General features: G+C 31.0%; 1 long non-coding RNA gene across 1 annotated transcript; it reads left to right on the top strand.

The window, feature by feature from the left end:
• Positions 1–749: 749 nt before the first annotated feature.
• On the top strand, positions 750–1,815 carry LOC123698417. Its single transcript, XR_006752406.1, has 2 exons — positions 750–842; positions 1,147–1,815. It is a non-coding gene; the product is annotated as an uncharacterized LOC123698417 (long non-coding RNA).
• The last annotated feature ends 5,992 nt before the right edge of the window (positions 1,816–7,807 follow it).

Raw genomic sequence — 7,807 nt, 5'->3', positions numbered from 1 at the left:
TTCAGCACTTTCTATCTGTTTCAATTTTGACTTTTACGATTTAAGGAAACTTTGTAACATATGAAATGTTTTTATAATGTATGTTAACTTTAAATTTCTGACGGTTAACTTGTAACTTTTAATATAATATATTACATATAATTAGAATTATTCCATACCAAGACAAAATCACAATAAAAATAAGTATGAAGTTATAATCAACAGGACAATTCATAGTTTTTAACTCAAACCAAAATACAAAACAATGGGTCGCAAGATTTTTATCTTTTTTAATAAATTAAACGACGTTACAACATTATTGCATGATTAATGCAAATAATATGAGTTCCGCGAATTTAAATTTAATTAAGATGCGAAAATTGTTTATGATAGTTTATTTATTTATTACATAAATAAATTTGCAAATGTTTGCATAACATACCTTCTGTAATAACGAACGACCCCAGAGGTTCATTAATAAAAGAAGAAATTATAATAAGTATGCAAAAGATGATTGTGGAACGTAAACAATATTATGTAAATATAAAAATGTTTTTAATTATTACCATTAACTTTAAGTTAACAGATATCATAATTTATTAACACTTTATAAGATTGCACATAAAAAAATGTGTTTGCCTTTGAAATGTTTGGGTGGGGAAAGTTACTGTCTTTAGAAGGCGAAATAATTTTATTGTAGAGTCACCATAATAATATTAATTATCACGTATAAATATAAAAAATATCTCCATGTATCCACAGCTTTATTTAAAAACTTGAGGGCGGTGACGGAATGTCAAAAATTCTGTTGTGGGTCGCAGCTAGCGCCGCCAACAAAGAAATTAAAATTTAAAATGCCTGAGGTCCGAATTTATAGTTCTTTGAAATTGAGCACTTTTTATTCCATTCGTTAGTGACCACATGTTATTACGGAGTTTTTGTTGTTTTTATGTACCTATTGATTCTATTTATATGTATTTGCAAATTTTATCAAAGCTGTCTGTAATGTTAATAAGATCAGACTAGGTTCTAATTTAAAATGTTCTCTTTCTTCAAAATCGAATTAAAATCTTTACTACTACAATAATTATTAATATTATAATCTTCAGTTATTGTATAACCTAGCTATAACCGGATCTTTATTAATATTGACACTTTTCATTTCAGGGTGTGAGTGGCAGTTGAAGGAAAGAAGAAAGAAAGAACGTTTATTATATTGAAGGCAGTACGATGGAATGACATAAAAAATACGGAAAAGATCTTCCTACCAAACAGACACTGAAAGTCACCCTAAACCCAACATAGACAAACACAGAACCTAAAACTTCACACAAACATAACGCCACCGATCTACCATCATACATCAAGCAGCAGAGCGAAGCCATCTAATAAAGCTAGTCTCATAAAAATGGCCACATAATTTCAAATCTTGTACGACCGCTAGTCGCAAGTCGGTGTGACCGTCACGGCGAGCGCACATCTGAATTATTCATTGAACGTAATTAAATGTCTTGTGCTGTAAAGCATTGACACTAGCTTGTGGGATTTGTGTGGGGCTTTTGATCGGGTGACTCAAAACAGAGTGTAGTAAGAAGGATATGTTGGACTAATTGATAGAATTGAGGATAACGACTCGAAGAGCTGTTTTGTTTATGGGCTGATTATTAAATCACTATTGGTGACATTGGAGGAAGTATAGAGAGCAAAATATGTTTCTTGTTTTGTATACAATTAAAATTGAATTTGATATTTGTGAAAATTAAACTTTATCAATCTTTCTGACTAAGTAACTGTTCTCAAGAGCAATAAATCATTTTGAAATTTAGAATTACTTAATATGATTTTGATTGACTTAATAAATCAGTGCAAGCAGTGATTTTTTTAACCTTCAAAGAATTCATAAATTGTTACACTTTTTAAGCTACTAACATTAAATAATTAATAACATTAGAACATCATTACACGAAAAAAAGCCGCGAGTAAAAGCTAGTACCTATGCTGTACGTTATCAAGATATCCAGTTAAACAATTAATGTTAAGACAATTAAACCAATTAAAACAATACCAAGGGAACAAAAACAAAACATTATACACTCATAAGAATTCTGTTGAGAATAAAAAGTTCCTAACTAACATTGTGCACGGGTCGCTATGTAATTACTAAGTCGAGGTAACCAGGGTGCGTGTACATGCTAAATGTCAAGTACATACACATTTCCTATTTCATTGATTTTTTGCTCCGTAGAAAATCAGACATCACGCTCAGATGAGTTCAAAATCGAAAACACAAACTGTATATCTAACCATTATTTATGTCCTTAAAAACGTAGCAATTACAGCGACGTGGATTTAGACTGAAACGTAGCCTTTCGCAATCAGTTAATCGCTCCGATTTTAAGCAACCAGCGTAAGAAGAACCATATCTTTAGTTAATGTTGGTGTTAAAAAGTACGGGGTGTGCCGCAAGGAGCGTGTCTCGGGCTCATTCTATTTTGGTTCTGTTAAACGGCCATTCCGAGACATTTGGACTTATGTGATAATACTAGGGCGAGTGAAAGAAATTTGATAATTCACGGTTAGAAACGACCGTTTTAATAATAAGTTAGCTCGCGATGTTTTTGAAACGTCTGTCTGCGCTATGAAAACTGTGGAGTGGTTACTTCGTGTAAATAAATATCTATATTGCATTATGTACGAATATACAAAACGAAGTTGATTACATTATACATATTAGACACAAAACTATCATTAAATAAATTAGCAAGAAAAATAAATCCTCTATATATGTGAACAGTAAAATCAAATATTTTATTTTAATTAATTTATTAGCCATTCTTTATTTTTATCAAATTATATCCAAATAATATAAGTACGTCACTTGACATTCATCAATTTTTATTATTAACATGTACAACAAATATTATGTAAAAATATCCTCAGCGACTCCACATTTTCTCTGTCCTGAATGTTACTAAGATGACCATTTATCACCCAACGTCAAAATCTAATTGTCCCACATCGCTAACCACCATTGTGACTGTAATTACGCCCTTATTTTTTTACCAAGACTAAAATCGATTTATAAAGATTTTTTGTAAGTTTCTCGAGAGCAATTTTACAAAAATTCCAAATGTTTTAATATTTCCGACCGCGATATTTTTTGATTGTCTTCTTTGTTTAGTAAGTATATTTTTATTAAATGTTATTTATATTTTAGATACCTACTCTTTAATTCGTTATATTGAGTTTGAGTTACATGATACACAAAACTCTACTATAGTAAACAACACCAACTATAATTGAATTTCATTAATCTTTTATAGTATTTTACTAATTTTTGCCTAAAAAAGTCTGATAATGAACATTTTATATACGATCAACACTAATTAAAACCCCTTCTAAAATTTCAACTAAATTTTCCTTTACTTAACACATTAACTTTCCTTCATTTATCTTACCAGGAAGCTTTACGTGGTCAGGTAAAAACTCAATTTCATAGATAAATTGGTAGCTATTTTGTAAAATTACATGGGTTAACATTTAGCTATGTAACAAAAGGCGTTCCTAATCACCAGATTGTAGGGGTTGGCTGGCCACAGAAGCACGGGTAATTAGTATGTATACTACTGTTATTTATTATTATAAATTGTTTATAAAGTTCTTCACAAAATCGTATGTGATGCTTTAGGTATTCAGTTTTGTATTACGGCAGAGTAATATTTAATAACATAGTAGGTATTTTTAGCATTTTCAAGGGACAATGATTAGATTATAAATTATTTGAATATAATTTGTAAACATTTTAGCATACAATTTTCATAAACCTATTAAAATGCTGCTAATAAATTATATTTCATGGGTTCTTGATAAAATGCATGTTTTATAATTTTACTTAATTCAAATTATAATTTTTATCTGTGAGTGATCATGCTAGATGCTTTTACCTAATAAAATCCGATATTTTTATATAGAAGGTAACTTTATAAACTATACAAAATGAGTTTTCAAATCCATAGTTACGATTACAATATATCTTGATGAAACGCACATGTTATATAAAGATCGGTAACCAGTTGAGAGTGATCAGAATCCCATTTGACGCTGTTTTGTTCCATAAGCACTATCAATCACTCGCCGTGGGATGACTCTAATTATAGGGATTAAGGGCGCGGTGGTTTTGGTGCCAGGTAATGGCTTCCATACCGGCCCTTTTAATACAACTCAAAAAATTAAACTATTCACTCTGAAATTGAAGAGATTTTAATCATGCACCATCCGAAATTAGTTTTGAAACTCGCTAATTGTCAAGTCACGATACGATTCGACGACATTCTAAATTCAATGAACACATGAAAACAATAGAAGTAACAAAATGAGATTGCAAAGAAAATAATATACTTGTTAAGGATAAAAGCCGCACGAATGCTCACTAAATTAAAATCGCAGTGGAACATAATAGGAGGCACGAGAAAGCTATTATTTTGCGGTCACTATAGTTAGAAGCGCACCTTGACGGGAGTTAGTTAATTAAACATAATGTATCCACTGCAACCTTCTAAATCTACCCTACAGCGTGCCATTATACGATTATTAATTGGGCGTAAACTCTGAGGGTATGTTCAGCCGGATCGAGGCCTAATTTCGTTGATTACTCGGTTTTACAGATATGTAATTTTTCGGAAACTTTGAATTGGTTCTTTACTGTTTTATGTGTTTTTTTTACCTGAATCTTAACCGCGGTATTCGTTTTGTATATGTGGGAGTTCAATTAAAATAATAATAAGTCAACCGCAAACAATGTTTACAATATATTTCGGAGATCACAAAAAATCAAGGAATCATCGCGCCAGACAAAGACAAATGTTATTGGAACCCGAAATTAGAATTTAAAAATGAAAAGGATATTAAATCACAAAGCACCCTCACTAATTGCTGTGCCGCTGTCAATAACCATTATAAAAAAGCTAAAAATAATGATGACAAAACGTATGTAAGCCGAAGCTTTCATAGCCACCACCAAAATAGAAGGCAAATTGACAGATGACAAATATGACCGTTAACACTACGGTCACGGCATAGACTGACAAATATAAGTTGAACTCCTCTATCCCAAGGAAGATATAGGGTGCTATACATTGTTCGTAGGCAATTGGAATTGATAGGGATCACGATACACTGGTCATCGTTAGTAAATATTTCTACCGAGCTAAATGTGATAAAATACATCAAGACATTGTCGTTAGAACAAGATAGATGGCAGCTAATGTCGGTAACACATCCCTTTGAACAACGAGATTAGAACATGAATGCTTTGTATACAAACATTGTCAGACACGAACTAAATTTCTGTTGCTATTGAATTGTAAAGAAGTCGGTGAAGGTGAAACGTAACATGGAAACAATAAAAGAAATGGTGTTTTGACGGTCAAAATTTATTATGATTATGTGGTATTTGATAAATGAAACGAGTGTGTGTAAATGATATTACATTTGGTGAATTGTGGAAGGGAAAAGGGTAAATTTATTTTGGCATTTGACATCTGGTAAGGGAATGAAGGAAAGAACAATTGGATGTCGTTATGCTATAGGTTGAGATATAAACTGGTAAAAACGTTAAAGAATTTTATATTTTGTTTAATTGATATTTTCAGTAGTTTCTTTATAATATTACAAGCTTTATACATTTTTGAGTATGTCATAATTTATGTAGGAAACAGTATAAAGAACTACAGGATATAAGCGTTATTGGCTTCAGTTTCAATATCAAAAAGAAAATTTTTTCCTATTATAAAATACTTTACCCTCCGTGTTAATAACATTTCTGAGCATATTTTCGGGTAGGTATTTGTGTATCGCTGCGCATAACACATTCCACTATTGAGACAAAGGCCAGCGAGGCCAGGAGAGTGCATGGGTGTGGTTCGCTTAAATTTTCGCATTGACAGCCCAAATGGCCCTCAGGGACGGTCCAGTCTTGCTTTTAGTGCCTTTATACGTTATGGTTAATGGATCTAGTTTACGATCTGTTCTGTTATTTGCGACCTCTGAGAGTCTGCTTATTGGATGTTTATTGTTATTGAGAGTTCTTATAGAAGTAAGGCTAATTGAAGGTAAGATAATGCTTGGGACTTAGTTGCAGGATTCATTATAAAAGAGATTGAAAAACCAACTTCTCCGTAACCTAACTGATACATTCAGGGAAATTAATTCTTCTTGTAAATAATATTTAGGTCAAGTTTTCCATGCTGAAGCAAGAAGTCAATTTATAAATTTATGTATATAGAAGTTCATATGCTTAATTTATTAGTATACTTGTAAATTGAAACATCGTTGTAAATTGCTCATGAAGATGAGCTGCAAATCAAATCGTATTCAATTAATACTGCTACACTTTAGATAACATAAAAGTGTCGGTGAAGATGGTCAATAATTTTGAAAGAACTTTGGTCAGTACCAAAGTTCTTTCAAAATTATTGACTCTGAAGTACAATGATTGTACTCTGAAAGTAGGTTACATGTCAGTACATGTAACCTACTTTCAGAGTACGCGAGGAAGCGTTGGTTTTTCAAGAAGCATGAAGTAAATTATAATGACATTATGAAGAAAAATTGTGACTGAGCATATCAGTGGCACAATACATTGACAAACTTGTTGCCCAACTGGTCATTAACAAGTCACCTATAATTGACATACAAGAAAGCAACGCTTCACCGATTATTTAGACTAATAACGCTATTGTAACTTATAAAATTAATCTATGACGAGTTGGACGCGTCAACTGTGGAAGAATTGTGCCTATCAATCAACATCTATGAAATTAGGTGTATTGTTATACCACTCCTTATATCATCTTTTGACTACATGTTTTGATTCGGAGTCATTTGTAGAAAGGTTGAAATTTTTGTTTGTGAAGTTTTAGGTGTTTATCAAAAATATTGAACGTGTTGACTGATGGTGGTTGTTTGTAAATGGGATGATAATAGGGTTAATTTATTTGAGTAAATAATGTTGAATACAATTTCATTACTCATTTATACTTTGGGAAAAGTTGAATTGACGATAATAGATATGATAATTTATTGTGATTCATCTGTTTGTAATATTTCGTTTTTTAGAAATTATTCTAAAATTGTACCCGTAAGACGCTAAACACACGAATATTTTCAGAGAAATTGCTTCTCATAAATGCTAGAGAAATGAACAACTTTGGAAAGGATGAAACATAATATACTTCTGATTAAAATCATATCATATAACAAAAAAATATAATAATTATAAAAAGTACTTAAATATATAGAAATCCCTCTTTTTGACACAGATAACCAATACAAGTAAGTAATAAAACAACTGCAGTAGATACACAGCAAATATAGATTTATCACACGGCATTACTGTGAGTCCCGGGTTAAGCAATATTGACACCTTCATTAGGGGCATTGTCTATGGGGGAACAGAAAGAACTATAAATATGTGTATTTGTTTATCACATAACTCTACTACATTTCAAATAATTATTCGTTATTAAAAATCATATATATACTCTTACAAGATCTGTATTTCTTTTCATTTAAATTTAATTTATAGGTAAACTTTCTGTATTTGATCAAAATTCGGCATGAACTTTAAAACCTTTGTACTAGCGACATAAAATGAAATAAACCGCATAATATGTATCTATCTTGAATTAAATATTAAATTCAATTAACAATAAATAAAATAAATAAATAATTACTTAACATTATCATAGTCTACTTTATTTCATTGAATAGATATATTAATACTTAACATTTACTTTTCTGAGTTTCGCTCGACTCTATGATAAGCTCT

The sequence above is a fragment of the Colias croceus genome, chromosome 16 (genome assembly GCF_905220415.1).
Source record: "Colias croceus chromosome 16, ilColCroc2.1".
NCBI classification, from domain to species: Eukaryota; Metazoa; Arthropoda; class Insecta; order Lepidoptera; family Pieridae; genus Colias; species Colias croceus.
The sequence above is the reverse complement of the archived record's forward strand: the minus strand, read 5'-3'. Positions and strand labels throughout refer to the sequence as shown.